General features: G+C 34.5%; 1 protein-coding gene across 1 annotated transcript in view; it reads right to left on the reverse strand.

Moving 5' to 3' along the window:
* LOC139960057 (syntaxin-8-like) overlaps positions 1-16,723 on the reverse strand; it is a 49,020-nt gene that overhangs the window by 26,850 nt on the left and 5,447 nt on the right. The window lies entirely within an intron of this gene.

The following is a 16,723-nucleotide window of genomic DNA, read 5'->3' on the forward strand; positions in this document are numbered from 1 at the left end:
GACTGAGGAGGTTAAGTATGAAGCAAACAGGTGACTGACAACTTGAAGGGTCTGTTTGCAGGAGGTATTACGTCCGAACGTGGTCGTGAGATTTACGGACAAGAGATGTACAGGAGTTTTATAGGTCAATAGCATCCTTCATTAGCAAAATGAAGCCCTTCATGGAACAGGATACAGGCAAGAAGTTTATGGCTTTTTTAAATCTTGATCCAACTTTGCTCTTTCAAGGATTGTATGGCACCGAGTTGGTGATGTAAATAAAAGCCAGAGAATAATAGCATCTACAGAAAGGTGAAATAAAATTTGCTGAAAATTTGTAATAGTACAGACTATTTTCTGCCTCAATGCTAAGAGGGTTTGGTTATAAATAACACAGGGTATATTTACCACTGATTGCAACGGCTGCGATGGAAGGATAATTTATGATAATTGCATTAAGTTTGCTGAGTGATATCAGATATTGGACGGAAGGTCTAGGCATTTCCACGCCTTACAATTGTCATGCTAAATATGATCTTAAGTAAACTTAATTATCCGATACCTGAGATCTTTTCTTTTCAAAAATTTTGGAAATTTAGCTGGAATCAACAATGTTCAGACATATTTTGAAAGTAGGAGCTGAAAAGCTTCAAACTGTTGCCGTGATCAATACAATGTAATGCATTAATGGAGAATGTGCAGTATTGCATGGAACTAATATTATGTAATGTGTTGATGGAGAATGTGTATTGCTGTATGTAATATGTATAATGTAATGTGTTAAGGGAGAATGTGAAGAGCTGCACTGAACAAGACAGGCGTTGCACATTTAAGAATTAAATTTAATACATAAAATGTTTTAAATCAATGACAAAGGGATAGTGTTAAATGTATATGTATATATATATATATATTATATATATATATATATATATATATATATATATATATATATATATATATATATCTATATATATATATCTATATATATATATATATATATCTATATATATATACATATAAATATACATATATATATATATATATATATATATATATATATATTAATTTACATATATGTTTATATATATATACCAATATATTATATATGCTGTTCATTCTACCTGATGCATGACAGACTGAGACTCATAAACTTCAAGTCTACTACATGTCCTTAAGAGCAACATCTCAATAATCATTGTAATGCTGATCTAGTGATCTTTGTGAGAAGATTTACATCCTTTTTGCAGTGGTCTTTCCTGATGCTACTATATATTGGGGGGGGGGGGGATTTCCAACTTAAGAAAAGGTCGGTCGGTCCTTGAGTAAAGTAAACTTTGAGAACTGAGCTTCCGCACATATATATTTCTTTCCGTAAGAGTTCGTTTGAGAGATGAATATCCCAGACTTCATCATGAGGCTTATCAACCTCTTCGCCAAACACGTAAAACATTTACCTTGAAATTCTGCTGTCACATCCCAAGACGATGCTCTTTACGTCTGACATAGAAGAATGAGACGTTTCCCATCTTTCAGTGAGAAATGGAGATGATACCAGAGAATGGAAACATGAGAGAGACTTTTCATTAACTAATTGCTATCCGCACCAGGTGAAAAAAAAAAAAAAAAAATCAAGCAAGTGATAGCTCTTTGCCTGCATGGATGATACTGAAAAAAAGGTTTCTTAGCCTTGGATGAAGTAGGGCAGGGACACTTTGGGTAATACATACAGGTTGTATTTAACAGAGAGAAAATGATACCGATATGCTGAGCACAGCTCTGCAGGATAATGCCATTAAGACATATATCATTCAAAATGGTAATTAGAATCTTCATGAATGATTAATTGATCGCAGACATCAACCATAAACTATTCTTGAGGATTAAAAAGTACATTTATATAAATTAGTAGTAAGGGTAGCCAGAATTATACAGCTAGTTCTAGATAGGAAAAAAAGATGAAAAATATCTGTCCCGATGTTAGGGAACTGTGTTTTATCATCTTTCTTCTAGCCCCTGTATAATAATAATGTTTATTATATTTAATATTATTTAGCTGTTCCCATAAAGCCTGTACAGTAACTGCTGAGTGTTGTAGTTACTGTGTCAGTGGGAAGTGATATCAGCCAGTAGAGGTTTTTTTATATGCCCTTGTTAAAAAATTTTGCAAGTGGCTGTAAGTGTTGATTTTTGTAGGGCTGAGAAAAGAGACCTTTCTCATCAGAACTTGTGGAGGATGTGAGCAGTATACAGTTATTCAGAGTTAATTGAGAAATCTGGACACTGACATCCAGGTCAATGACCAGTCTGATGAACATTGCAACTGCTGGCTAATTGGCCATCCTACCTGCATTGTTATATACACAATCATAATATACAAGCTGCTTCTTATCATTCATTTCTAACAATCCATTTTTATTTTTCTAATGAACAGTTCATACAAAGCGAGTACTCTATTTAGTCAACAGCAATTCCTTCAATATCAATGTCAGTTTTGGAGGATTAATATCACCATCACACTTATTCTCCCAGAAAATTCTTTTTCTTTTCTAATAGTGTTAATGTAATTCGCAATACACACATTAGACAAGGTTTATTCATCTAGTTCATAAATAATTAAACATGTGTACTATACAATATCCAGCCCAACACTACCACATGTTGACTTTTTCCTTTGACTTTTTAACCTCTAAGGTTAGTTATTATGCAGGCATGATTCCTTATTTAAGTCCAGGAGCTAGTTCACTGTCTGGGATCGTGGAACACATGAATAATTGATTATATATGTATGTATGCATCACAGATATTCATCTTATGAAGTAGAGCATTAATAACATAATCAAGCTAAGCCGAATCAAGATACTGCTGGTGTAATTAAAGTAATTTTTGTATGTTTGCCCGATAGGCTCACCCTGAGGGGAATTAGCTTGAAAGAAATAAAAGAGTTGGTAGGTGACTTATTTTACATTTTTACAAATATCATAATTTGCACAAAAAAAAAAAAGTTATGCAAGGTTATTAACAAATTATGAATTGAAAGTGCATATTGCGTGAAAATCCAGAGGATTAAAGGTGATGCTGGGCAGTTTAAATAGTTTGATTATTTTCATCAAAGAGAGTGGTTTAATAGCTGATAGCAGATTTTAAACTGTTCGAAAGTACAATGCTAATCTTGCACCTCTTCTAGGCCATGTTTCACTTGAACTTTCAATTTAATTTAAATATATATATATATATTTATTTATATACACAGATACACAGAACATGCTGGTTGAAACCCTAGCTATATATTAAGATTCGGAATTGCGACCTTGCAAAGTGATGAATGTTATCAAATTATTTCAAACGTGGTAATTATTTGCGATTTTGTGATACGTTACATACAGTAAATCTATGATATTGCTATAATAATCAGCTTTCATGTCTCCAAAATTTTGGCTAATTTCTGTCAAATATAAGCTAGGTTTATCATAAAGTCCTCCAATAGAGACATTCATACGAAAACCTATCAGGGAAATGCCTATCAAAAAATATATTAAATTTAATTTGGACATAAAAACTATGAATTTGTTCATTTCTATCACAATTATAACAAAATAGTAATTTCTTATTAAAAGTCAATAATTTCCAAAAATCAAATTAATAATTTAACAAATAATAATTTGAAGTACTATATAAAAATTATTTTTATTTTCATGGCCCTAAATAGGCTATTATTTATCCCATGTCAAGGTGACACTTAATTAAAAATTTCCCAAAGCGGTAAATCAAGTTGATAAGCACTGCCATATAACGTTGTTTTTAAAAGAGAGTCACAAAGCTACATCAATTTACCTACCGCTCCAATTAAAAAGGCTCACATGCTACAGCGAACTTAAACATGTCAGACATGGACTTTTTCTTGCAAACTATTTGCTGTCCCTAACAGGTTCCACAGCTGTTATATTAAGGAACTTGTTCACTATCGTAGATAAAACTTAATACAAGGAGGGAGAGAGCGAGAGATCGAGAGACAGAAAGAGAGAAATGTTTGTCTTCCCTAATGTCAGTTTGACAACTCCATCACTTCATCTAAATTGGATGTATTTTTTACTAGAGTCAAGAAACCAAACTTTGACTACAAAAAAAAAGTTTTATCTACAAGAGGCATCAAAAGTGGGAGGACGTCGAAATGTTAAGATCTTTCTCTGCAAATCTTGACGTAATTTTACCATTTTTTTGCAAAATACTGGAATTAATGACACTCTGAATGCGAGTGTAATTATTCGTCGGTGAATTTATTTCTTTTCTGATTGGTCAGCAATCTCTGACTGCATCTGCTGATTTAGTATACAATATTACTCAAAGTCCCACCCCCACCCCCACTCCCCTCACCCTGGCCTTTAAATTCCTTTTGTCATGCAAGATTTTACTTCCACTCAATACAGCTCAGGTTGACCTGATCATAATATAATTATTATATTAACATGCTATCGTTCTTCTGCTAATTAATGGTGGAGTATAAGAAAAGACAAAAAGGTAAAAAAGCAGGGGAAAAAAGACTCTAGTTTTTCCTGAAAACTTTCAACAAGTTTTGAAGAATTTGGAAGAGACTAAATTACATATTTTTTACCACAATCTTACTTATACTTATAGACCATCGGTGAAACACATTACTTCATTTACGTACATACAGTAACAATTACTGCGCTGTCGTCCAAAACAAACAGAATCATAAACGACGTGATCAAAATCAAAGAGAAATATCACGTTTTTCTCTCGACGGTCAACTACTTTCGAATCGATGACAAATTATATAAATACGACGGCGATACTTCCCCGCGAATCCCCTTCGTTCCCCAACTCTCTTTAGAATTTTTTTGGGCTAAAATGCATCGGGAGATTTTGGCTGAAGCTCGTCGTCGAGTGGATGTAATTACATGGCATATGGTAGCATTCATCTGGATACGATCACATTACTGTCGATATCTATATCAGGGTATATAGTCAAGAGGCTTTCAAGTGGGGGTAAAGAATTGGTGCCAAACGAGGTCATAGAAGTAACACAGATTATAGATTTGATCCAAAATACAGTCTGACCAAACCGACCGTGACATGAGAGCCGATTCTCTACTCTAGTTTGTTTTTTGTATCTGGCACCCAATGACTTCAAAATAGGGCATTTAGACCATCATCATGTGTGTGATTAATGCCTATCATAGCTGGTCTTGGTTCAGGGTTTAAAAAAAAAAAAAAATTAAATCTATAATATTGGCCTAAAATATGCTAGAAAGTCTAAATAAATGGTCAGTCAAACCCCAAATTTCAAGATTCCTTCTAACGTCACCCTTTTTATAGCTTTCTGACTCATTGGGAAATTTTAGCGTAGAGACATGTACGCAAACTCCTAAGCCACATCTGTGAATGACATGGAAAGACAGAACCTCTGAGCAAGCACTTTTGAAAAAAGGAATTCAGCAATTTTAGCATTGTAAAAATTTTGGTCAGCTATTTCTACTGACCTTCAAATATATTTTATACAGTATATTTTGTACAGTTGTCTTTGAAAAGATTCATTTATACTTTACAAGTACCAGGAATGCAACAATGACCCTGCTTTCTACAACTTTTTTGTTTCCTTTTTTTTCCTTCTTTAATCCCGGCACCTAGACTTAAATTTGTCTATAACTCAATCATAGATGTGAAGATATAGTGGAAGTATGTCTGAGCGAAAAAGATGAGCGGTTTTAATAACTTTAGATGAAGCTCAAAAAATTTCCGAGAATCCACTCAGACGACGAAGCTTGCTAAAAGCCTTAAAGTGTTGATTCAGCCGAGGAAAATGGGTTACATATCCAATTATGTAGACTAATCGCAAAATTACGTTTTGGCAAATTCATGATGGGCTGGCTTTATGAAGAAAATGTTACAGAGAGTGTAATAATAAGAGTGCTTGGACAGAAAACCAAACTGTCCTTGACGTTTCTGGGTAAATTTTCATATTCAACCACACATATTGTACAAACAGTACTGCATGGGTAAAAATAATTGCTTTCAAAGAAGCAACAGAACTCCCCCCCCCCAAAAAAAAAAAAATAAGGAGAAAAATAATGAAAACATTTAAAAAAAAAAACACAATTCAATAGATTAGGGAGGATGAGATGAGAAAAGATAGCAGAACTTACAAAAGGTAGCTTAAAATTTCATGGATATTGAGGATTTATTTCCTAATTTCTGAAACTTAAAAAAAGAAACCTTTGAGTTAAATTGGGAGACATAAAACCCTATGAATGATTTAGAAAAATAAAGTTGCCAAGTTATTGGAATCTAGAAGCCCGTCCTGAATCCTGTACACTTGGTTGATTTGAGTGCTTACGTAGGATGGAGACAGGTATCGAGGAGAGGAATCCTGTTTCAAGCGATTGTGTAAAACATAACTTTGGTAGGGTTCCCTTTCTTGCAGATATAATCCTATCAAAGAGCCTGAGATGATGAACATGAGGGCCTAATCATTTCCTTTAACAAACTCACATATATCTGAGTGTGGAAATTCTTTTCTTTTTTTTTAATAGTGATATATTCCACAAAAAAGGATGGACAGAAACTTAACTTTCGCAGGGTTCCCTTTCTTGAAGATATAAACCTATCAAAGAGTCTGAGATGATGAACATGAGGGAACTAATCATTTCCTTTTAACAAACTCACATTTCTGAGTGTGGACATTTCCATCCTTCCCACCCCCCTTCTTCCATTTTTTGCCAAAGCTGTCATAATTTTCACTTAAAGTAGTGATATGTTCCACAAAATTTGAATGCAAGTTGGTCAAATTAAGAAATTGATTTGTATTCAAATTTTGTGGCATACGTCACTCTTTGAAGTTATGTCATTTTTAGTGGCAACAAAAGAGACATTTTAATGTTGAAATAAAGAAGCAATGTTGTGATTTTAAACAAACATTCCTCTTTTAATCGTTACCGTACACGACGACAACAACGGGCAAATTGTGTCAATGAATTCATTTATCTGTTTTTCGGAATTAACACGGAAAGTGAGAACCGCTCTAATTTAATTCCATTGAAGCATTTAGTTTCACTTGATTTCGTAAATTTCAGATAAAAGGACTTTGAGTTTAAGGCAGGTCAGTTTTTTTTTTGTAGAGTTCTTTAATGGAACTTTTGCCTAGGGCAGAATTAGTTTAAGATCTATAGGGGGGAAGGTGGCCTATTTGATAATTACCAATTTAATGGTAGAGAGATCTTGTGATATATATGTTTTCTAAACCAATTTACCTCACCATTGGAATAAGAATCTGACAGAACGATAGAGAGAGAGAAAAAAAAAAAAAAAAAAAAAAAAAAAAAAAGAAGAAAAGAAATGGGTTCTAGTTACGGTAAAAAGGTAGGTTATTGGCACATACTAGACAATAATGGAATAAAGACTTTTGTTTACAAGGCAAGACCAAGAATAAAGAAAATTCGGTCAAATTTCTCACGGAACCGTTTTCGGTGATTGTGGGGGTAATAAAGGTGAGCAATACAAGATTCCTAAGAAAAACTTTTGCTCCATTTCTTTAGGGCTGTTTTGGTTATTTAAGACCAACAGATGGCACTGACACGAAGAAACAAGACCTTCTTGACTAGTCTGGGCATGCAGCGTACCTTGGAAGAGTACAAATAGATTGGCTTTACGTAGAAACAGAAATTACCACATTCTTGGCACTGCCATGATCAATAGGCGATTTAAATTATGGCATATTCATGGAATTACTTTAAGTCCCCCCCCACTCGGGACTGGCTTGGCTCATGATGACTTCTAGGAATTTCATTTCAATTTAAAATAATTTCACATTCTCAGACTAATAGATTAACATACAATTCAGCATGGTATATATTGTGAGTGGATGGTATCCATAGCAGATTGAGGGTACAATCTGCTGCCCAGAGATATGTAGGCCAGAAATTAAGCAAGACAGTATAGTTCAATAAGAAAAATATTCATGGTAAGTAGGTCTTTGTCTTAAGCGGAATCTTGGATACAAAAATAATCTATGTGGAAAGTTTTCAAATTTAACTGAAATGAGGTGACAATTTAAAAAATAAGAATTTTGAATTATCTAACAGAAAAACGTCAATGTAGCCCAAAGAATGTCTGCCGAATTCTGTGATATAAGTCACATATCACGAAAGTTATGATTAATAATTAGTCCAATTAAATTAAACAAGCATACATCATCACCCAAAAATTTACCAAAGAGTTTAACAGCACAATTGACAATAATGGAAAAATAAGAAAAAAAAAAGAAAAAAGAAAAAAAAAGAATCATAAACATACAGATCACAACTAATATTTTTTTAATAACAACAGCAATTACAATTATAATAAATAAAAATCATAATAATCAAAATAATAATTATCATAATAATAATCATAAAAAAATGGGCACTTACAGGCATAATCAGCTAACAAGCAACACAAGAACATATTGCAAAATTGTAGCATTTCTTGTACATTGTGTACTTCCAATTTTTTCATTTTGATAAAACATTTTTCTTGCAGATCAACATTTCATGCATAACCTGTCCCTCTTAGCAAACCACTAGCATCTCTCAAATTGCAAAGACCTCCCTTCTGACTCCGGATGGTTCAATAACCTGTCATAACGGTCAAATTTGACAGAGAGAGGAAATTTAACATTGGTTAAATCTTTTTTTTCTTTGGCCCAGAGGAAAGCTCATTTCACAAATGCAAGTGATGTTATTAAATTGACCGGGGGCATGAAAAAAGGTATGACAACCCTGAAATGCTTGCTTTATTTAAACCCTTGTTTTTTGCATTCAAACTTTCACGTATTTTTGAACGGTCTGAAATTACAGAAATAAACATCATTTTGACACTTGTCCAAACTTGCAAGCATTTTCTTTTAATGGTCTGATATTACAGAAATGAACACAAAGTGTTTTTCGACAATGGGCCATCCAATTCTTCACTGATGGCTACCTCGCTGTATGAGACTACATAACATCTGCTTAATACTGTAGTTTTACTGTATTTTCTTTCAAAGGGGTGCACTATCATAAAAAAAGTGTTTTACCACAGTAAATGCCATCACTAGTGTAATGATGTTTTATAACTGTTCATGACGAAACATAAAAAATAATCGTTTGCTAGTCTCGCCACAGCAATGATATTGATATTAAAGTCACTTCCAAACACTATATCCACAAAGTAACCATAACCCAATATACAATCTTAAGAAATTTGAACGGAAATGTCATTAAACTCATCAGTATTAACCACAAATTAAAGCATAAAGTACTTTCCTAGAGGATATGATCCTCCAGTTTATTGGCTGAGCCAATTAAGGATAATTAAAATATTTAAATATCCCAGTGTGGATAAAATACTTACGTGGCAGTAAAAATACTTTTAAATAAATTTGAACAAGGGCGACCGTTATCTGACTTTCTAGCATATTTGGGTGTCAATATACTAATGACCTTTACAGCTACAACATCAAATCCCCCCACCCCTACCCCACCCCCATGTTTGTGCATATGCAAAGTACTTATTGAAAAAGAAAACGAAAATTCTTCATGGGTAATAGTCAACTTACGATCACAGGGACCAAATTTTGAAACAGAATTTTAATCCTCACACTTCATCCTTTTAAAAAAAACATATTTTCTGGCTTTTACATAATCAGTAAATAAATCTTCTGTTCTGATCAGAAAATATTTGCATTGAAGGGTCATGTGACAGCTTTGTTGTTTCATGCTTACAGTCTACAGTGATGAACATCTGCTTTTGTTTGTTAATATTGTTCTATAACACAGCTCTTCCAGCTGCTAGACTGTTAAAATTGATCACTTTGAAATTTTTTTCTCCAAAAGCAACTTGAAATGGTCTCTGGGGATTGGAGGTACTGTACTGTTCTAGCGTTTTTACGCAAGATTGGATGATATAGAGGGCGCTAATACAGTATTACAAACTGTCTCGGTATTATTACTATTTACAGTCGTTATTTACCATGTATTTTATCATGAAGTTTGGCTTATGGAGAAGGGAAGGGGGGGGAAAAAAAATTCATAAAAAAGAAGATTTTTCTTACATGCTAGAGTATACTGCATATCTGCAGGAAGTAGTTCGACCAAACCGATGTAAAATCTGTGTTGTAAAAAGAGGAGTCCTAGGCGTTGGAAATAGTTTTTATTAACAAATTCTTCGGCTTAAGGACATCTCCTATTGATGTACCCTCCCGATCTGGCACATGTTACTCTTTTAATAAGTGGAATGACGGCGCAGAAATCTTTTGCATTGATATAATGAAGTTCCGTTTTCCAAAATTATCATCGGAGAGTTTTCCAGCTCGACCTTTTCCTCCTTTTTCACGGTCAATGATACATGGGAGAGATGTATCCGTGAAGTTCATCATTTTTCTCCCCCTTTTTTTACTTTGATGAATTCATCCCTTGGTGACTCAATGATACAGAATGACTTAATGCTGTGTTACTGACCTAATTCTTGACACTATGCTTGTCTTTAGGGAAAGGATTTATACGCATAAGATGTTCTATCCCTACTGAGCCTTGTTAAAATGTTAATCTGTATGTAGCTTTCATTTTAAATGGGGGGGGGGGAGGGGGAACAGGAAAGAGAAAGAAAACATAGGAAAGTGGGGCCAAGAGGGGTTAGGGAAAGAAAAAAAGAAACCGCCATCAGAAAACAGAAAAAAAGAAGAAAAAAGGTTGATGTAACTTTGGTAAGCTTGAAATGTTAAAGGCGACTCCATACATGACCGGACTAACTCTTTAAAAGTACATTTATCTAAAGTATTCAGTTTCTTCCATTTTTTTCACTTTTCCAGAAGGATATAGCTCATAGACAAAAGTTTATATTTGGAATGGTGGTTTGAAACAAGACAAATTGATAATGAACCAATAAATATACAGAAAAACCTAACAAAATTATAGAATTTCGGTCAGTTTACAGGTCATGTTTGCATTGTAGATCTATAATACCAAATATTTTTAAATTTCGTAGAAACTGTTTGAGACTCTCCTCGGAGAGTAATTAAAAGTATTGATAATGAAAACAAAGATGTCCCCTTTCGTTATTCAGGGCTAGGTTATTTAAGTGTTCATCCAATACATACATACATCTCCATCAGAATTGCAGTACAATGGAGCTCAATAAATCAATTATTTAAGTTTTCATTTAAAATTGATCAAAAAATCAAAAAACCGTCTATTTCTATGGGCTTGCAAATTAATGAAACAATGTTAATGTTTACAACTAACTCAATCAAAATTGTTTATAACTCATTACTTAGCAATTATTTTAGTGAAACATATTTAGTAGTCCTGAAGTTATGTTTTAATTTATTCAATTTGGTATCCTATTTGGAGAAAATACTCGTATACTGAAAAATCTCCACAGACTTACTAAAGCGTTATGCCACTCAAATTTAGACACATGTACATCTTGTACACATAGAAATATGCAAACAACCATGAACAAAAAAAAGACGAAAAAATTGTGTCTCACAGGCTTAATACTTTAAGAAAAAGGAGAGATGGCTGTAATACTAGAAGATAAAGTATCTATTGATGAAGGGGGCCCTTAGTTTCCCTTTCTATCACAATCACATACAAATAAGTTAACTTCATATCTAAGATTCAACATCCAGGGCACCAAAATCAAAATGGCTGACATTTTAACTTTATGTCGATTTCTTTTAATGTGTCAAGTATTCTGTACAGCAGCTTGGCCATCTACAGTATCTACTTTAGTCTTTTTTTTTTAGTTTTATGATTACAGCCATATCTTGGTTTCTCTCTCTACTTTTACTGAAGACGCATCCATGAGGGAGATGAGAGGCGATGCCGAAGTGAAGAATCGATGCGGTCTTGTTTATGAGATGAAGAACCTAAACCACATGGGAACGCGGTATTAAATAAAGGATACGGTATTATACGGTCATATCACCCGAGGAGATTGGATGAAATTCAATCCCGTCGTTTTGAGACAATTTACCATCCTGACGTGCATGAGCATTATACATGATTAAAAAAGACCTAAACATTCTTTCACAGAAATGATTACTTTCTACCCCCCTCCCCCCCCCCCCCTTTCAGACTATATAAAGAAATATCAGGCAGACAGCATGAGAGAATGATCTACCAATATATATATATATATATTTTTTTATTTTTTCCTGGACTACTCTTAGCTCATTGGATTGATAAAATGTGCCAGATGAGATAACGATGCAGACACATTGATCTGCGATCAATGGCCTTATTCTATGTTATCACTCGAGACAAAGTATGAGAACTGTAATGAATGCTAGAGAGAAAGAGAGAAGAGAAAGAAATAAAATACAAGAACGGGTAGTAGAGAAACAGGGATAGTGATAGTCAATATATAGTTACTTTACATCACAAAGTGCTGGATAGGGGCCTCTTGATTGATGTAGGGTAGTTTTCATCAATTCTGCAGGTTGAACTTGGCACAATATCCCAGAAAGTTACCAATCATTACTACTGAGAAAGGTTTTTAGCACTTCTTGTGCAGTCAGTTCTCCTTAGATGCACTAAAGTATATAAACAGAATAAGATGCATATATATATACCATAGAATTCACAAATCAATTTTGAGAAATCAATCCAAGCGGCTAGTCAGCAGACTTCAGCTGCCTATAGCTAGTAGTCTTGTAGGCTACATATTGGCAATCCTAACGGCTTGTTGGGAAGAGACAATCAACCAACCCAATCTTTGTATATATATTTGTCTAGAGAGAGTCCTTAGGGGCTGGATATAGTTTATTAACTTGCAAATCTGAGGCAAAGTTTGAGTACTGAGATGAATGAACTGAAATGTATCGAAAATGGTAAAAAAAAAAAAAAAAATGTTGCATCTCCATGACACAAAGGTTCTCCCTGCTGTACCTTCCCACCAATTTTTAGGAAAATCGACACAGTTGTTTAGGAGGACTTTTTGGCACATATTGTACACACACAGACACACACAAGCACAGACACATTTTGACCCCTCCCGCAGTCATGGACTTTTGGTCACCTGGTGTGATCCTCCGAGGGTACAGTAGATACTCAGGAAAATGAACAATTACCATGGCAACTGTTTCTATGGCAACTGACATAGCTGTATATTGCCCACTGGCAAAGGAATTACAATATGTCATCCTCCCTATGGGAGTGATGAGATAATAAATAAATATATAAATAAAGAAATAGGAAGAGATAAAAACATACATAGACGATGACAGTAGTTGTACAAAGAACATTTCTATAAATGCAAGATTGCACAAGTACCTTTCACTTATAAATGCTGCTCATAATTATTTAAAAAATTAAATATTGTCTAACTATACTTTTACACAACAGTGACAGATGGCACAGAGCATGGGTAACAGGGCCGGGTCAGCTGGGTGGTTGATAACCTTGACTATAGTCAGCTCATTTTAGAAAATAAGAAGATGAAAAGTAACCTTTGACCTTTGACAGAGTGCTTTTACACTTAAAAATTTGGATGTACAAACTAGGCATGAACTTCAACCTTTACTTTCAGGGTTCACATATTTATTCTTGGGGGGGGGGGGTGGGGGAGGAGGAGGGGAGGTTGGAGTCAACAATGTAATTATCAATTACATGATTTGACATAATGAGTCCATTAGGATCTTTATCTAAGAAATCTGAAAAAAAACACATCTACAGAATACAAAACAGAATTGGGACACAACAACAACCAAATTTTGATAAATGAACGGTGTCTTAAGAATGTTTCTCTGTAATAGAATAAATGAAAAAATTAGAGATCATAATCCAAATGCAATTGTGTGACATTAATTAAAAAAAAAAAACACTTTTCTATTCAACTTTAACAGAAACTGACACTTTCTGCAAAAAGATTCCCTATTGTACCCATTAATAATTTTACAACTACGGGACTTTCATACTTCGACTTTCACCTTAAATCTGAACTCTGCTTACACAAATCAAAGGGCTTAGCAACCAGCCTTGCCAACCATTCAAGTCATATAAAATTGGATCATTTCTAGTTTCTTACAGGCTTATGGTACCAATTTCCCTCCACAACCTATGAACAAAATGTCGCAACTTTAAAAGCACCACTGAAAAAAATGGTGAAAATGGTAGCGCTTGTTTTTGCAAAGATGGAGAGATGAAACTGACAAAAAACAACCCTGAAAATTTCACCATTTGGTCAACTGACAAGTAGGTCACAATGTAAAAACTGGTAATACCCATCTGAACTTTCTGGTATTTTGTCCAAAGTACAAAGGTTTTCAATTCCTGGTTCTCCTCCCCTAATATGAAGGCACGGTGCAAAGGTAGCATTTAATCTGCCGATTAACCCCTCAGATCAACCATCACATTGCCACTAAAAATACTGTCAAAGTTTTTTATTTCCACCTAATGGCACAACAGTAATAATTTTACATAAAATTCCAAAGATATTTCGTTCATGTCAAAAGGTGGCAAAAAAGAAAAAAAAACTGCCAGGAAGTGTCTCCACATGGGCATTCAAAAATGTAATAAAGTTGAAAAAAAAGAAAAAAGTTGAAAATACTTAACATTTGTACTTCACCACATTATTTTCTATAGTAATAAATCAATATCTATATCTTGCCAAAGTCATACCTCAATACAAGGATTCTATTTTGGACCCACCATTGGATAGAATATTACACAATGAAAATTCCACCAGTATTTACAACAACAACCACAACATAACTTTTTTTTCAGATTATGTATGTATGTATTTTAGATCCTCCTGCAAGCAGGAACACGCGAAGAAGCCTCATTGGCTTATCAAAGCTGCAAGCTGACCAAAATCAGTTTTTTAACGCCCATGTACAGCTTTGTCTTCTTAGAAACTCTTAAAGGGACTTATAGCGAGAGAATGAACATAAGAATAAAAAAATTTACTGTCATTTTGTGAACTGGAGTGGTGTTTATAAGCTGACGTAAATCAACATGCCATTAACTATCCAAGAAAGATATTCCAAATGCATCACACTTCATGCCATGAAAAGGTTCAAACCATTACAAGTTTTTATGCAACCAAATAAGATATGTAAAATACTCATGGATGCATTTTGTAACAATCTAGTTCTGTATTTTATGCCACCCTTTAGTTTACTTGAAAACACTGTGTTAGTGACACCAAAGTGTTTCTACTTTAGCCTGGGCCTTATTATGCAGGTAATATGACTTCAGCCATGCAAGTAACATGACTTCAGCTTCACCCTTTAATATTATGAAGGTAATATGACCTCAGCTTTAATCTTACTGTGCAGGTAACCCTTTAACCTTTAATATTATGCAGGTAACATGACTTCAGTTTCTACCTTAAATATTTTACAGGTAAAACATGACTTAAGTTTCAACATTTAATATTATGCAGGTAACATGACCTCAGCTTCAATCGTATCTTGCAGGTATTAAACCCTTCAACCATTAATATTTTGCAGGTAACCTGAGTTGAGCTTCAACCTTTAATATTATGCAGGTAACATGACTTGTGCTTCAACCTTTAATGTTATGCAGGTAACTTGACCTCAGTTTCAACCTAGGCACATGATAATTTACTGGTTATTTCAGCATTATGTTAATTGTGATCACACTCACTTTATTGGTTTGTACATGAGTGTTTATTTGCAGTGCCACTTTCGGCTTTAAAGTGGAAAAGTGCCTAATAAAGGGAAAAAGGGGAAAGTGCCTACATTATATGGAAATGTTGTTAGACATTTTTGGCATATTGAAATGTTTAACAACTTTACCAAAATTGATCACATCAAAAGTTGTGGAACCAGAACACCAAAGAGTCTTGTTTGATCACCTGATAATATGACGTCATTGGTGTGATAAATTCAACTATACTGTGTCAAGTGTGCATTCACACATGGTCATTTTGAAGTCCTTAAATTAAGTTACTATTCCAGAGAAACAATTATAGATGCGTGTGAAAGCAGTAATGCTATGTCAGACAGAGTCAGCTTTTCCAAACTTTGTCAAACCAAGCCAGTTTGAGGATTGAATTTGTGTTGTATAACTCAGAGAGTGTTTAACTTCTCAAAACAAGCTGTCATCTACACGCTGACTCTAATGTTTCAAGCCTTCAAACTTCAAAGGAAGAAATGATAGCTTTCAGACAATCAAATTTCCACAATGGCTGTCGAATAGGTAGGAAATAGTTTAAAAAAATAGTATTCGCAAACAGTCTAATCTCATGTCTAGTTGTTTCTCCCTTTCATGGTCAAGGCTGACATGTATGTATGTATGTATATGTGATCTTCCCGCAAGCAGGTACTCGCCAAAGATGCCATGGAGTCTTATAGACTCGCAAGCTGACCGAAGCCAATCTCTCGGCACACATCCATTTAACGTCCATGTCAGGAAGTTGTTATTGAACAACACCCTTGCCAGACGACACACATTGCTGTCGGCGGGGAATCGAACCGGGGATCTCATGACTGGGAGACGCCGGCGTTAACCACTAGGCTATACACTATACACTTTGCCATGACTACCCCATCCAGATTTCTTGCTGTAGGGTTAGGAAAGGCCTACAGCTGTTTCATACTTTTGAGAGCGTGGTGGCCAATTGGCTAAGGCATCGGACTTGTGTTCCAAGGATCACTGGTTCGATTCCTGCCTAGTTCATTACGTTGTGTCCCTTGGGCAAGATGCTTTATCTCAATTGCTTCTCTCCACCCAGGGGTTAT

This window comes from Apostichopus japonicus, chromosome 19, assembly GCF_037975245.1.
Source record: "Apostichopus japonicus isolate 1M-3 chromosome 19, ASM3797524v1, whole genome shotgun sequence".
NCBI lineage: Eukaryota > Metazoa > Echinodermata > Holothuroidea > Aspidochirotida > Stichopodidae > Apostichopus > Apostichopus japonicus.